Here is a 16,078-nt window from a genome sequence, read left to right on the forward strand (position 1 = left end):
TCACATGCTTTATTTAATGGACACACGCTTTTATTGCAGGCCCTGTTCCAGCCAATAAGGCTTTAAATCTGGCAACGCTGTCCTGCATTGGTCTGCTACAAAATTAGCATTCCTATTATCTTCAATCTGTGAAGGTCAAAATGTAGTTAACTCTGATATGCATACTAGGCTTGAGTAGGCTTTACAATTTAGCAAATTTCTACATGCTCCCTACCTTGAAATTATCTGTATTCTCATCTGTAGATATGTTCATTTTAGATTTGTATATTATTTTTTATTAACAAATATTCCCTGAGATTATGTGAAATATAATTTGAAATACTTTATTAAAAGCAAATGACTTGACTGTATTTTCTTAATAATAATAATAATAATAATAATAATAATAATATAAACCAGTATATATATTTTTTGCAAATGAGTTGATTTTTCAAATCTCTGAGATAGCTATAAAGAATTTTAAATGGCATGCAATATATCCAAAAGGGGGCAGTCTTACACCATGCCATACTTTCCATTTTGTTATAATCTGAACTGAGTTATGCCAGTCGATAGAGAAAGCAGATAATCTCTGACATCATCTTTTTTTCTTTCCTCATTCGCTGACTACAAATAAGAGGATTATTTAGGTGCTGTTAAAAATCTGCACAACACAATATACAAATCCTGTGATATTCTTTTAGGATTAAGATATTTCTTGTTAAAAAAAGAGAAACAGTTGATTCTTTGTTTTAGTTTTAGACAGAAGCTAAAGCTTGATATAAAATAAGCTTGTGCTACCTCACACAAGTACATCATCCTCTGAATTCCACTACCATCTCATTGGTTATGCAACGTTTACATGTAATGCACACACACACACACACACACACACACACACACACACACACACACACACACACACACTTGCTGTCCTGGTTCTGGTGAGTGCCTCTGACATTTTCAGTGGAAGTATATGTCCGTGTGTAATAATAACAGAAGTTCAGGAGTTCTCACAAAGAGACGCTTTTGAAAATCCTGCAAAAGGTTAAGCAACCAAAATGAAGCTTGCAAGGGCTGGTTGTGATGAATAAAAAATGAACATTGTTATATAACAGGTATGGGGTACAACAGAATGCGTGAGAGACACACAAACATGCATATAGTTTTATAATACTGTAAGTCATACCGTATAGCATTGTCAGATGTCAGAAATGAGTGTAGAAATGCATGCACCACACAAACTGGAAAATACACTAAATCACCGTTTGTGTGTTGTTTCTGTTTTTGCAAATATCTGCCATAGATTTTTAACAATACTGTTTTTGCGAGGTAGTGCTCTCTTAGAGTGCCGAAGAGTAACTTTGTGTTTTGCTGAGGGCATTGTAGATATTCAAACTTGAAGTAGATTCATTTTGTTGATTCTGGATTTCAGCCACACTGCTGATTAAAGAGTCATTTAGCTGGTGGATAGCCAACTCTTACACACTTTGTAGTGCCCTATTTGTATTTGATTCTTACAACTTTCTATTAACTAATGTGTTTGAAGAGGTAATGGGGCTGATAAGAAGATAACTCCTAGAGCAGTATCCAATTACATTTTTTTTCTAAGCCTATGTACTCACTGTTATGTATGAATGTGTCTATCTGTCATGCTATTTCATCTCATGCTCTCACTTCAAGGCAAAGCCATTCTCTGCTAAGACACATGAAGTGTTATATATTAATATCATTTGACATTCAATCTTAAATGATGTTCCTTCAGACAGTCGTGTGCCAAACATGCTGACTGCCACCCAGAGTTTGTTCTGTGTTTTATGTGAGGGTTCTCGGGGAAAGTGCTGAGGGTGGTGACATTGGCGATGTCACTATATTTCTATGCTTTTCCTCTAGTGGGCTTGACAGACTAAATCACTTAATTGTTTGGCACTGGGCAGGTATTTACAACTGCAGCCAGTTTATTCAGCAGATCAGCTAGAATATAGCTTTAATTTTGGCATGTTTTCCAATGTTTAGAGTCAGACCAAACTGTAATATTTGTCTCATTCTATTTATTATAGTTGTTCATTATTTATTATAATACTGATGATAATATGCATACATTTATGTTGAATGTAATTAATGTGTATCACAGATTCTACTTTTAATGCGCATAAATCATAAATGATGTGAGGTGCATTTTATAGATGATCTTGTGTACTGTATATGTAGGCAATGCCAAAGTTATACATTGCAGTAGACTGTAAATTCAGCTATATATCAACAGTTAAAACCATTGAGATAAATGACACACAGCACTGAAAGTATGTTTAGAGCATTTTTAAGAAATGTTCTGCAAGATTAAAGATGAAGGGCATGATACCTTAGGGAATCGTGCAGGATAAACACAAACAAACATTTATTTCCCCAAAGTCTAAAAATGATGCTTGTGTTTGCATAGAGATGTGTGAACCATTATGCATGAGTTTAATTAGAAGGATTAAATAAAAACTGCTGGTTTAGCATATTGAACAAGGACCACTCTTTTGACCCTGGCCAAAAATTATTTACAGAAATCACAGCATAAACTCATCTGTTTATTGAAAGCTTTTGAATTATTGCATCTTTAGGTGTCCCTACACTCTCAGAAATAAAGGTACACAAGTTGTCACTGGGACAGTAGCTACTCTTTTAAAAGGTACACTTTTGTACCCAGAGAGTGCTTATTAGTACTTTAAAGGTACATATTGGTTGTTCAAAGATACATATTTGTACCTGGTACATATAAGAGTGCCTCAGTGACAGCTTTTGTATCTTTATTTTTGACAGTGTATACTCCTTTCATTTTATGAAACCAGAACTCTCCACAAACTCCCAGATCTATTTACATAGGTCCAAACATCTTGTGTAAATCTTTCACTGCTCTGTCATTGACTGCTTTGATCTCTGCAAGATTCAGGAGTTCCTTTGCTCCTCCCCAGATTCTGTTCTTGAGACATATGGTCACATGGACACACAGAGATGACAGTTGGTTTGTGCCAAGCTTTCTTTGTGTCTCTCTCTCTATCTCTCTCTCATATGCACACACACACACACCAACATGACAATATATCGTCTGTAACATATACATATTTAACTATACCCCATAGGATTTATGTGCTTCAGGATTTATGTGTGAAAATCAAAAATACAGCATAGACCTGCATAACCTGAATAGACACATGCATTTTTGATAAAGTCTTTAGAATTTACTTGGTAAAATAAATAAACAATGTTAATTACTTTTCTAAATGGAAAGTTTATGCTGTTCCACAAATAAAATGATTCCCACAGCTTTGCACAAATTGGGACAGTTCTGGTTGTGTGGAAATATTTGTAAATATGTGCCAGTTTCAAAATTAACTCTATACAGTCAAAAGTGTAAACGCACTAGACTAGGGTACTTTATTTGAAGGAGGATTGAATGTATGATGTCTTCGGTTGGCTGATTCATCTGCACTATGTTGGCCAAATCATTCAATCAATACAGAAATTCAAACACTGGTAATTCATATTTGTCTACAACACCTTTTTCAAACACATAAGTCTCTAAATGAAAAAGTTTTAAGATGATAAAAACAAATTCTGTTTTTCCCCACTTTATACTAGTAGTGTTGTTATAAATGCTTGCATCTTAAATATTATTTATGCATTTGTAAAATGTAATGTGAAAATTGCATAACCCCCATAATTAGATTTTTTATTATGTCATATAGTTGACATTGTTTGAGATGTCTTTGTCATGACAACTTGATATCACCAATACATCATAACTTGTAATAAACTTGTCATAAACATGACATAGCAGAATAATTATCAAACTTAAGAAACTACCTAGCTTTATGGGTTAAAATGACATTAAACTGTCATTTAAATGTCATTAAGTGTTAATACTTTAGTTTTATAACAGCATCATAAATATTTTTCTTGACCTCAACTGCAGTGCTACAAATGAAACTTGCCATTAAAATGTCAATAAGTGTTAATACTATGTCAAATAAATTTAAATACCGTAACAAAATGCAACAGAAAAGTCAAAGGATTAACTTTATGCTATAATTCAATAAAATATTATTTTTATCAATTTTAAATATTATTATTGGATTTTATTTCTTAAACACCTAGGAAACAAACAAACAAAAAACATTATGAACTGAAGAATATTCATGATGTTGATATAAAAATATTATAAATTAATGACATTTTAATGACACATTTAAAAAAAAGTGGTCAGTAATGTTGTCTTGTTAATGTCAAGTTGTCATGACAAGCTATTGATTAATGGTTACAAGGTAATTTTTGCATTAAAAATGACAAAATTGAACGAATAACACTTAATGACAGTTGTCATATATGTGCATAAAATCTCCTTCATGTTCATGACACGTGTCATGCCATGATTATGAAGGTGTCGTGTCAGTCTTATGAACACCCCTTTAAGTAAAGTGTTACCGAACCCTTTTCCCCTTAAAGAACCTTTTGTGAAACAGAAACATGCTTCAGATGTTAAAAGTTATTCTACGGCATCGTAAAGCACCCTTAAATGTACTTATAATGCACTAACAACTTGAAATATCCAGCTTTATACAAACTCTGGAAATTAGGTAAATAACATCAAACTGCCTCGCACTTTTCAATGGAAATACGATGACTGACCTCATTAGCAGTAAAGTTACGGCCTGAATGAAACCACTGTCCTGCAGAATTTAGTTCCAACCCTAATTAAACACCAGGAACAGGTGCTCTTCAGTTCTGCACTGGATTGCATTGTAAAAGCTACTAGCAATCAAATAAAAGATTGGGAAAATAGATCAAAGCAGCAGACCTGTATGTGCAAATATCTTGGTGCAGATGGCAGAGATGTGTGTGGGTTGGTATATGTGGTTTACGGAGACATGAATAGTGTATAATGACATGTTTATTATGCTATAATAAATGCACAGAAAGTGTCCCCGTTAGCCTGGTCCAACCAGACTCTCGTACATTCATTTCATTTGTACAGAGAGTCTGGCCACGCTCCATTGCAAAGCGTTACTTCCATTAAGGAGGGTCCTCTGTTGAAGTTTACAACTATTGGATCTGCCCAGAGTCACTCAGGATCTACCATAGGCGATCGCTAACGTGTGGTCGTGACGTATATAATGCACCGAAACCGGCCGGAAACAACAACTCCGAATGATCAGACCAACAAAACTTAGCAAACATTGTTCTTGCTCCGGCTTTAACTTCTGTATATTCGGCAGTTTTGCAACAACGGACCGAATAGCTTTTCTCACGTCTTTTTTCGCTGCCATTACTGAACTACAACTTCTCAACATCATTGTTCTTAGCCACCCCCCTCTGTTTGCTGATTGAACCTGCAGATTTTTGCAGGAGAAAACGAAACTCTACACAGCAGTCTCAGACATTGTACTGAAGCGAAATGAAAATTAAGCGGAAGCACAGGGCGGAGCCAGGCTATGTCCCCATGACTGAAGATCTTAAAAACAACCTAAATTGTACTTTTTCATAGTTTAAAGACTGCCATGTTTTTGTGACGGATGGGGTTATAGACTAGGTTAGGGGAATAGAATATACAGTTTGTATGGGAATGCATTGCGTCTATGGAATGGTCCCCGTAAACCACATATGCCAATGTGTTTTTGTGTGTGTGTGTGTGTGCAGCTGAGATGGCCAACATGAACAAGCATCCTCTATTTCTATATTACTCATCCATGTGTAGATCATCTATATTTTCCATTTCTAAAAAACGTTGTGCAAAGCTTGTTAATTAAATTACATAAAATATTGAGTACCTGTTACATATCCTTAACCCAATGCTGACATCCAAATACTCCAGCTGAGCTCCTGCACATCTGATCTAATCATGATAATTCATTGGGTTTCATATTTCAGAAAAAAAGTCTGACTTTGTCTCTAAAGCTCATGAGAAAAATCAGCAACTTCCTGTTACTTTAATGCAAGAAAGTATGGTGGGCGGACCATCATTGAGATGAAAGGTATAATATTAATAATCATTAATAAGAGTAGTTATAGGTCTTAGTAGTTTTACACATGTTAATGTATCTCATTTTAGACAGCTTAACTGGTTACCAATAGAGAGTACAGTAGAGTCAAACATCTTATCTTAGCTAAAATGATTTATAAGCTACTTAATAAAAGAGCTTGTTTATATCTTAATAACTATTTCTCAAGGGTTAATGAGAAACATACTTATAATACCAGACAAAGTCTAATGAATGTTACATTATACAATTTTCTAAATATGTATGGGCATAGGTGTCTCTAATACTCGAGGGCTGTAGAGTGGAATAAATTTCCTCTTAATTTTAAAATAAATATGAGTGGTTTTATCATAAAAGTTAAAAGCTGGATATTAAATAGGTTGTTTTAGATCAGAGATGGTCTGTTAGTTGTATACTGTGGGAATTTTATTGTGATGGTATTTGTTTTTTTTGTATTCTGGAAAAGTTTTTAGATGATGTAGTTGTATTTATTTGTAATGCTTGTGCTCCTGCTCCCTTTGCACTAGAAGTAAAGTTGTGTTTTGCTTCAAGGACCACAGTGGAAATAAGTTATTTTTTAACTTTATTGTGTTATCCTTGACAAATGTGTTTATTTCACTTTTTGTCCAATAAATCAAATCAAATAAAAAATATGGGCGGGAGTTCTTACAGCACAGGACATCACTCAATGTTTCTTTAGCTAGGTCAGGCACTTGTTTTTTTTTTATAGATTTCCATGTCATACAGCTTTCAAAAGCCTCTAGACTACAGGACTAATTTCCCTCAGCCATTGTCACAAGCATGAAAAATAGAACAAACTGATTAGATCAATCTAATAGTTAAAGATAAATTAATTTTTAAACGGTCACATTGCGGAGGTGATGGAAAGACTCTGAAGTCAGATAAAAACAAAAATGAAGGCATGTTTTTTACTGTGATGAGATTAAAAGCATTTTCCAGCCCTGCTGTTACTCTTGATCTTTTTGATGCAATGTCCTGTAAGTTTTCACTGCTTGATAGAATAAAAAATGCATAATGCTTTTCCTACAGTATAATTTCCCCCATTGACTTACACAATAATTACTGTGCATGTGATCACGTGTTCTTGGAATGGTGTTGGTTTTATAATAAGGAATATTTTAGTAATGGGATGGAAACCCATCACAGTACTTGTGGAATTTAAATTGCAATAAATTATATAATATAAAAGTTACTCTGAGATTTACTGCAGCATGACAAGCAACAAAAGTTTGGTCTCAGAAACAAGATAAGAATATAAATGAAAGGCACCCCAAAATAAAAGCCACCAGAACAAAACAAAGCAAAGCAGATCATTCTTCAAATTAACAACATCACTTTAGGTACTTTGGCACTTTGGTACTTCTTACATTATTTCGTGTTTTAAAGGACTTTTAAAAATTCTTGATTTTGTTATTGTTGTGAACTTTATGTTTAAAGGGACATTTTACTTTTTTTGAAAATAGGCTCATTTTCCAGCTCCCCTAGAATCTGATTAGACCATTAGCATTGCGCTAAAAAATAACCAAAGAGTTTTTCCTATTTAAAACTTGACTCTTCTGTAGTTACATCGTGTATTAAGACTGACAGAAAATAAAAAGCAGCAATTTTCTAGGCAGATATGGCTAGGAACTATACTCTCATTCTGGCGTAATAATCAGTGACTATGCTGATGTAACATGTCTGCAGCAGGCGAAGTGATATTACCGAAAATTGTCCCCTTGGTTACTTTCAATGGCAGGGGACTATTTTCGGGCAGTGTGTAATATCACTATGTCTGCTGCAGCCATGTTACATCAGCAAAGTCCTTGATTATTATGCCAGAATAAGAGTATAGTTCCTAGCCATATCTGACTAGAAAATGGCAACTTTTAATTTTCCATCGGTCTTAGTACACAATGTAACTACAGAACAGTCAAGTTTTAAATAGGAAAAATATCAAAACTCTTTGGTTATTGATGCTAATGGTCTAATCAGATTCAATGGATTGTGCTAAGCTATGCTACAAGTGCTAGCGCCAGACCCGGAGATCCGCTGAATGGATTCCAAAACGGTAAGAATCAAATGTTTAACTCTAGGGGAGCTGGAAAATTTTCATACTTTAAAAAAGTGGAATGTCTCTTTAAAAATCACATATTTTACATTATTGCATTACCCATCTTTCCATGTCTGTCTGTAATGCACTGTTACTTCCAAACCTGCTGGAATGATTGTCCAGAGTGGCATTAAAAGCGGTTACACAAGCATGCAAGACACTTCACAGAGCTTTGTTTAAATTTTTTAATTATCTTTTACATTTTAGATATTATAAACTTAAAAACATGTACACACTCATTTGTGTTATACCTACCCAGTCTCACGAAATTACGTACCTATAGTCACATAATTTTTTGATTCTTTTTTGTGATACTGTCACGAATTTCCACGTTTTTTCGTGAACGTATCACGAATTTCTGTTTATGTGTCATTGTCACGTATTGGTTACTCAACTGCTTTTTCCTATTTTCAAACCATTTTCGCTTCGGTTTAGGGTTAGATTTGGTGTTTGCATTAGGATGTCACTTTAAGTATTGGTTTATAATGTTTGTTTCAGATTTATTTTTTATATTTTCTGATTTTTAAACCATTGTCGCCTGGCGTTAGGGTTAGGGTTGGGTTTTGGTAAGGATGTCATTTTATGTAAATCTAACCCTAAACCGAAGCGAAAATGGTAAAAAATTAGGACAAAACAGTTGAGTAACCAATACGTGACAATGACACATAAACAGAAATTTGTGATACGATCACGAAAAAACGTGGAAATTCGTGACATTATCACGAAAAAGAATCAAAAAATTATGTGATTCTGTATAGGTACGTAATTTCGTGTGACTGGGCTGGTTATACACAGAATAGTCCTGAAGGGACTATTATAGAGGTGATCACTAAATAATGAAATGGACTGTTACTTAGGCTATCTTTATCACCCAAACTACAAAAGTGAAAACAGTGAGCCTGTAGCCAAACACTACATCAACATTTGTCTGTTTAGGAAGGTCTAACAAAGTGGGTTGAGAATCGGTCTGGAAAAACAGCATCTTTTCAAAATGGTGACAACACACTACTTAAGGAGAGTGAAATTGTGATGCTCATAGTCCCAATGAGCCTTTTGTTCTAGTTCTTGCTGTACCTGGCAGTTTTTTAATGCTCAAACAGCAACATTGCACACTAACCAAAGTTGAAAAAGTGATAAAAGCATTATAGGACCCCCTTAAAGGCTGGTCATAAACTTTTGATATCACTGTAATATTTAATGTGTCTACATTTAAGGTTAACTTAAATCATGAGAGACAGTTGTTCTGGCAGAGACCTGTAGCTCTAAGTGAATCTAGCCTGTTGATGGCTGCTCATCGGGATGCCGTGTAGCCGTAGAGAACAGATCAGGTTGATAAAAGGATGTAAAAGGATTAGTGCTTCAGAGAGCCAAGGACTGCAGAGAAAAGAAAATACTCCACTTTAATGATAGGAAATGGGATTACTGTTCTTTTCACTGCGCTCTCTGCACCTTGCAGGCAACATCAGCTGGGTGGTTTACTTCAAAATGTTGAAAAATGGGAATTATGTATACATATATATAATTTTATATATCTTTCTAGGCTATATCTAGGCTTATTCTTAATCAATCAATCAATCAATATTAAGTATATCAAAGTTATATTTTCACAGAATCTCTTTTGTAAATGCAGGATGATTTTATGTAGAAAACCATAAAAACACCTTCAGCCAAAACAATATGGTTCCTATTAGCGGTCAGACAGCTCAAGTATAACCAGCTAAAGTGTAAAGCCCTTGTGCCTGATGCAAGACTCAGGAAAGAAAAGACATTTAACGACTGGAAATTTCTACCATCATAAAATCAATGAGTGCTATGAAGTTTTTGGAGAGCTTTGTCTTGCAAGACTGACAGACCAATTATTAGCTTTAGAATGTGCAATACCATGATAGCTACAGTCAGACTAATGCCAGACTCTGTCAACCCAGTCTCACCCCATGTCGTCAATATTTGACGACAATTGACCATTCGTCAATATGTGACGCGGAGGGTATACCTTTCGCGTCATTTTTTGACGAACTGGGGACTTCAATACTATTACGTCCGTTGCATTCTCTTATCCTATTTTCTTACCATTTTCGCGTCGGTTTAGGGTTAGATTTACATAATGACATCCCTACCCAAACCTAACTCTAACCCCAAGGCCAGGTGACAACTGTTTCTAACCCCAACGCCAGGTGACAACTGTTTAATTTCGCGTACACTGTTTAATTTCGCATACACTGTTTAATTTTGCGTAATCTAACCCTAAACCGACGCGAAAATGGTAAGAAAATAGGATAAGAGAATGCAACGGACGTAATAGTATTGAAGTCCCCAGTTCGTCAAAAAATGACGCGAAAGGTATACCCTCCGCGTCACATATTGACGAATGGTCAAGTGTCGTCAAATATTGACGACATGGGGTGAGACTGTGTTAACTCTGTAGCCTCAATCCCTGTCACAACACAGAGACCAGATAAGATGTAATCAAAAGCTTTCTAACTCTGTATGCTGTCCATGCCTGAGCAGCTGTGCACGAAATGCGCCAATGAAGGACAATAACCTATAAAATATCATACTGTAGATGATCCTGAGATTTGCGTGATGAATTCGAATACATTTATCATTCGAGGACTATGTATGAAGTTGACAAATTAGTGTTTTATGAAACGAAAGGCTGTGATTGGCTGTCAGATTTTTTTAGTGCAGAGTAAAAAGCCAGCTCTGGGGTAATTTGCCTAATTAAATAGACAGAGTGGCATAAGCCCGTTTTGGTGGAGATAAAGGGGTAGGGTGTTGAAAGTGGTGTTTGTGATGTTTACAATGACCAGATGGAAGAGACAATCGCCATGACTACAAAATGGCACATTAGTTTGCCACATTAGATTGCCACGATAATGCCAATAAGGGTTATTGTGCTATAGCTCACATTTGAGATGAATAAGCTTGGAAGCTGTGCCTTTGTTTACACTAATGCATTTTGGTTTATCATCCATGAATCATAACTTGGTTCCCCCTTTGTGTTGAGATTTTGACTATAATGACACTGGAAGAAACTTGCCATGTAATAAATAATTGTATTTTAACAAGCACGCTTTCCCAAAGCCTGAATTTCTATCATCTCGAATCATCAGGACATGCACACACACACACACACACACACACACACACACACACACACACACACACACACACACACACACACACACACACACACACACACACACACACACACGCATGCGCATACACATGCATTCTGGTTTCCATGTTTTGTGGGGACATTTCCATATGCAATGCATTATACTGTACAAACTGTATACTCTATTCCCCTAACCTACCCCAGTCCCTAACCCTAACTGTCTTTAATCTATGACAAAGTACCATTTAGTATGTTTTTTAGCTGTTTATAGCATGTTTATAGCATAGTAAACATGTCATTATACACTATTCATGTCCCCGTAAACAACATACTAACCCCCCCCCCCCACACACACAAACACTGCATGAATTTATAATTTAGGGAATACATTTTAAGCCTTAATTCTACTTTATGAAGCGCTATACTGTGTCTAAATGAAATGAAAATGACTGTTCTTAAAAGCCTGCGGCCAGTCTGGAATTTTAATAAGCGTTTGAAAATGGAAACAAATTAATATCCTCTTAATATAATATCTCATTAAATGCTTAGGTGGGTGGTGTACGGCTCCCCTGACAATTTGCGACTAAGAGACAGTTGCTGAGAGACCAGACAAAGATAAAGGGAATGATGGATTGAGACAAAGATACTAAATTGGTACATTGGTACTAAAATCAAATCAGCATTTTCCACCTGCAGAAAAGTCATACTGACCATGAATGGTATTTTCAAAATATTTTCAACAGGTTGCCTATGCTCATAAAGTCAGATGGCTTGAAGCTTTTATGATGTTATGTAATGACTATAATGTATAGATTCAGCACAATCTCCTTCTGGAAAAAAAGAGAATAAATACTATGCGAAGCATTCTCCAAAGTAATACACTGACGTTTTATGTAATCTGTATAATGATTACAGTAGCAGGTTCCTGTCAAGGTTTTAGTTACTTAATTTGTCAAAAACTGATCTGAGTTGGGTTAGCATGCAGATCAACCAGTTTAAGTCAGAAACAGATGGCTCCACATGCTTTCTAACTGCTTGCAGATCACATCAATATGGCTCTTTGCAACGTCTGTTTAAAACATCTGTTGACGATGGAATGATAGCATGGCATGATAAAGTTGACTAATTCAATTATGAGTCTAAGTGAGGAACCAGTTCTCTTTCAGTTTGCACTCTTACAAATAAATGTGCTTGAAAGGTTCTTCACAGTGATGCCATAGAAGAACCTTTTTTTGGTTCTTCAAAGAACCATTTAGTTCTTTAAAATAACATTTCTTGGAAACATTTTTATAATCTGAAGAACCTTTCGTGTGAAGAACATTAAGACAGAAAAGGTTCTTCTATGACATCGTGAAGCACCTTTATTTTTAAGAGTGTGTGTTTTACAAAGAGTAGATTGGGGCAGGGCCGTGCAGAGACTTTGAAGGGGCAGGTATAAAAAGGACACATTCCACGCTGACTCACACACACACAATTACAGTTTTTTACAATCCGTCCCCTTGGAATTATAAGGTTCTATCTGTGTTCTGAACAGTTTTGAGATAATGAGCTTCAAAATTTTTGCATTACATATAAGAAAACTTGGGTTGGAAAACTTATATGGGGAAGAAGTTTCTTTCAAACATGAAAATAACAGGGACCCTAAATGTATTCTAAATATACAATATCAAAATCCTCTCAAATTTCTAATTGTGGATTTTTAGAAGGGGTCAAATGCAGATAGAACCTTCTAATTCTAAAAAAAACACTTTTCGCTTAGAATTATAAGGTTCTATCTGCCAAAACATTATTTAAACATTAAATATAAACTTAATGTGGTAATAATTTTTCAACATCAGAAAGTAACATTTTAATCCTTTCTATGACATTTATTTGATATTTTTAGCACTTTTATCTCTAAAAGTCTGATTTTACATTGCTCATTTACAACATTGCTACTTCCCTCATCTGTCTCAGTTACTCTCCCTTTCTCTGATGTTTTTTATATTTTCTTTGCCGGGGTGCTCTCTTTCTCGTTCTTCTGCTGTTGTTTCTAGCATTACTTTTTCTTTTGCTGGATATGTCGGGTTCATTACAAAAATAGAAAAATATTTGTGGCATGTTATACCATTGAGCAGCTACAGGCTACAATCATTATAAAATAATTTTAATACTGAGGTAACTGCTTTAATGATCTTTCACATGTTTATCATAACTTACTGTAACAGCACTATTTTGGGTAGGATAGGTTAGTTCGTTTTTTCTGTATTTTTTATCTTATAGTGCTTGTTTCTTAATATCAGGAACTATGAAGCTAGCACTGCTAGTGTGGTGTCTAACTTAGGGTGGCCATTCGTGCCAGTTCCGCCGGACACGTCCCGAACATGTTTTCGGGTGCTTTCTCCGGAAGTCGTGTTGCTTGACGTCATCGAGGTTCTCAGATTTCAGTTAAAATACATCAGAAAATTAAGATTTATTTCTTTTAAGACATACAATCATTGTAGTTTCATTCTTACCTTGAAATGTAACGGCTGCTTTTCTGAAATGAAACCCGAAATATTAAACCTTGATGACGTATGGGGTCGACCAACGCAACTTCTGGAGAACAAACCAGAAAACATGTTCGTGATGTGTCCGGCGGAACTGGCACGAATGGCCAACCTAGTCTACCTAAAACAAAAAAAAGACTGCCCCTACTGAAAAATCCAGCAAAGACCAGCATAAGCTGGTAGCTGGTTTAAGGTGGCAGAAGCTGGTCTAAGCTGGTCCAACCGGCCTAGCAAAGCTGGTCAAGGTGATGGGTCAGCTGGTCTTCCAGCATGACCAGCTAAGTCCAGCTAGAACAACTTAAAAAGTGACCAAAACACAGCTAACAGCTTGCTACACCAGCAAGCTAAAACCAAGCTGGAAGACCAGCTAAAACCAACTCACCATCTTAAGTTGGATTTTACAGTAGGGTGAACTTGCCTGGAATTCGGGCTGTCGATCTTAAGGTTTCTTAAAAACTCTGCGTTGCGTGCCATAATCATCACAGATATTGTGTGTCTGTGATTTTTCCTGTTGTCAAGAAAAAAAACCAGCGACACGACATATAGTGGCGGTTTCCCGGACAGGGATTAAACTAGTCCTAGACTAAAATAAATGTAAGACAAAAATCCAGCAAAGAATCACTTTGCTACTATTTTCAGAACCTTGACGTAATTTTTCACAAAACTCACAACCAATGATTAAAATGCACATTTTTCAAAACTCTAACTCTTTTCTCAATTGCTTAGATTCAATACATGTAAAACTTAGATAAGTTGTTAATTCAAAAAAATTACCTGCTCAATATGACACAACTTAACATCAAAGTACTACTATTTCAAAAGGCAATTCACACATCACATTTCAAATGAGTGTCTATTCATTTCCTTACAATGATCTAACTATCAATTGATACAACTGCTCAGAATGATAAGTAATGGTTGCATTACACTTAATGCATAGTTGGATGGAAACAGACAAACAATCTTCCATGTTGACTAAAAATCATGAAAGTTTCAAGATAACAAGATTCATTGTCACCAATAAGCATGGAGCATGAACCAATTATCACTGAACTATATAGATGCAGGCCCTTGTAATTGCTTGTTCAATTGGTTACTGAAGATTGAGTGCACAATGTGGAATGATGTGACCTATGTTGTTGTGATTGTACTGTAGTGTTTTCATCAATACATTACAAACTTTGTTCAATGATTCCAATGTGTCTGTAGTATTCTCTCTACTACTGCAGTACTTTTACAGATATGTGTTTGCTGTACATGTAATACCATAATGAAACCTGTATCATCTATTTTGTTCTACAATATTTAATGATTGTACAAACAATGACATAGTGAAACTATCAGTTGCTTGTGTGTGGGTGATGTATAGTTATGTTTCAATGGTATTTCACAGTATATGTATGTTTTGAACTAATTGTGCAAGTGCAAGATGTCTTTAAAGATGTGAATGCACAATGCAATGTTTTGAACACTAGACAGCCTGTGTTACAAGTGATAACCATTTGAGTTTTGTATCTAGAGTTGTAAAAAATGACATTTATGTTCTGAAAATAGTAGCAAAGTGATTGTAAAAAACTGTAAAACAAATAATAAAGCAAAACAGAATAGAAAAGATCATTTTACTGTAAGTCATATTTTCCTTGCAAATAGAGTGAGACAGAAAAATCTATATATTGTAGACAGAGTTTTACATCTATATATTTATGCATTTGGCAGAAGCGATTATCCAAAGCGACTTACAGTGCATTAGAATGTATACATTGTGTTGTGTGTGTGTGTGTGTGTTGTGTGTGTGTGTGTGTGTGTGTGTGTCAACAGTATGCTTGCGTTTACAGGCTTGTGTTTTTTTCGAGGGGCAACCTTCCGCTCTCTCTGATGAAGCCAATACGAAAGTGATTTAAACTGTAATTCATCAACTGGCCGCTAGAGGCAGGCTCCAAAAGGGAGTCAATTCCCATAGACCTCCATGTTAAAATGGCCAACTTTACAGTAGAAAATAATATGTTTAAAGCCTGGTACAAAAGGTGTTTTTAGTCTGTATATCTAATTTTGCCCTTCATGACAACTGTGAGGGGGTGATTATTTTGTAACTTATTCCTTTAAATTATATTAAGCCTTAAACGATCTTCAGAAACCTATGGGTGATGTCATGGACACTACGTCCATCTTTTTTTTACAGTCTATTTTTTGTCATATTTAAAATATACTTCTAAACTGTTAAAGTGTTTCTGTGCCTTAGTAGATTTAACAAAGATAAAATGACTAAACTGTATTAAAAATATTCTTGTTTTTTATCAAAATATGATTTAAAAAACAT

Source organism: Misgurnus anguillicaudatus, chromosome 21, assembly GCF_027580225.2.
Source record: "Misgurnus anguillicaudatus chromosome 21, ASM2758022v2, whole genome shotgun sequence".
In the NCBI taxonomy this organism is placed as follows: Eukaryota; Metazoa; Chordata; class Actinopteri; order Cypriniformes; family Cobitidae; genus Misgurnus; species Misgurnus anguillicaudatus.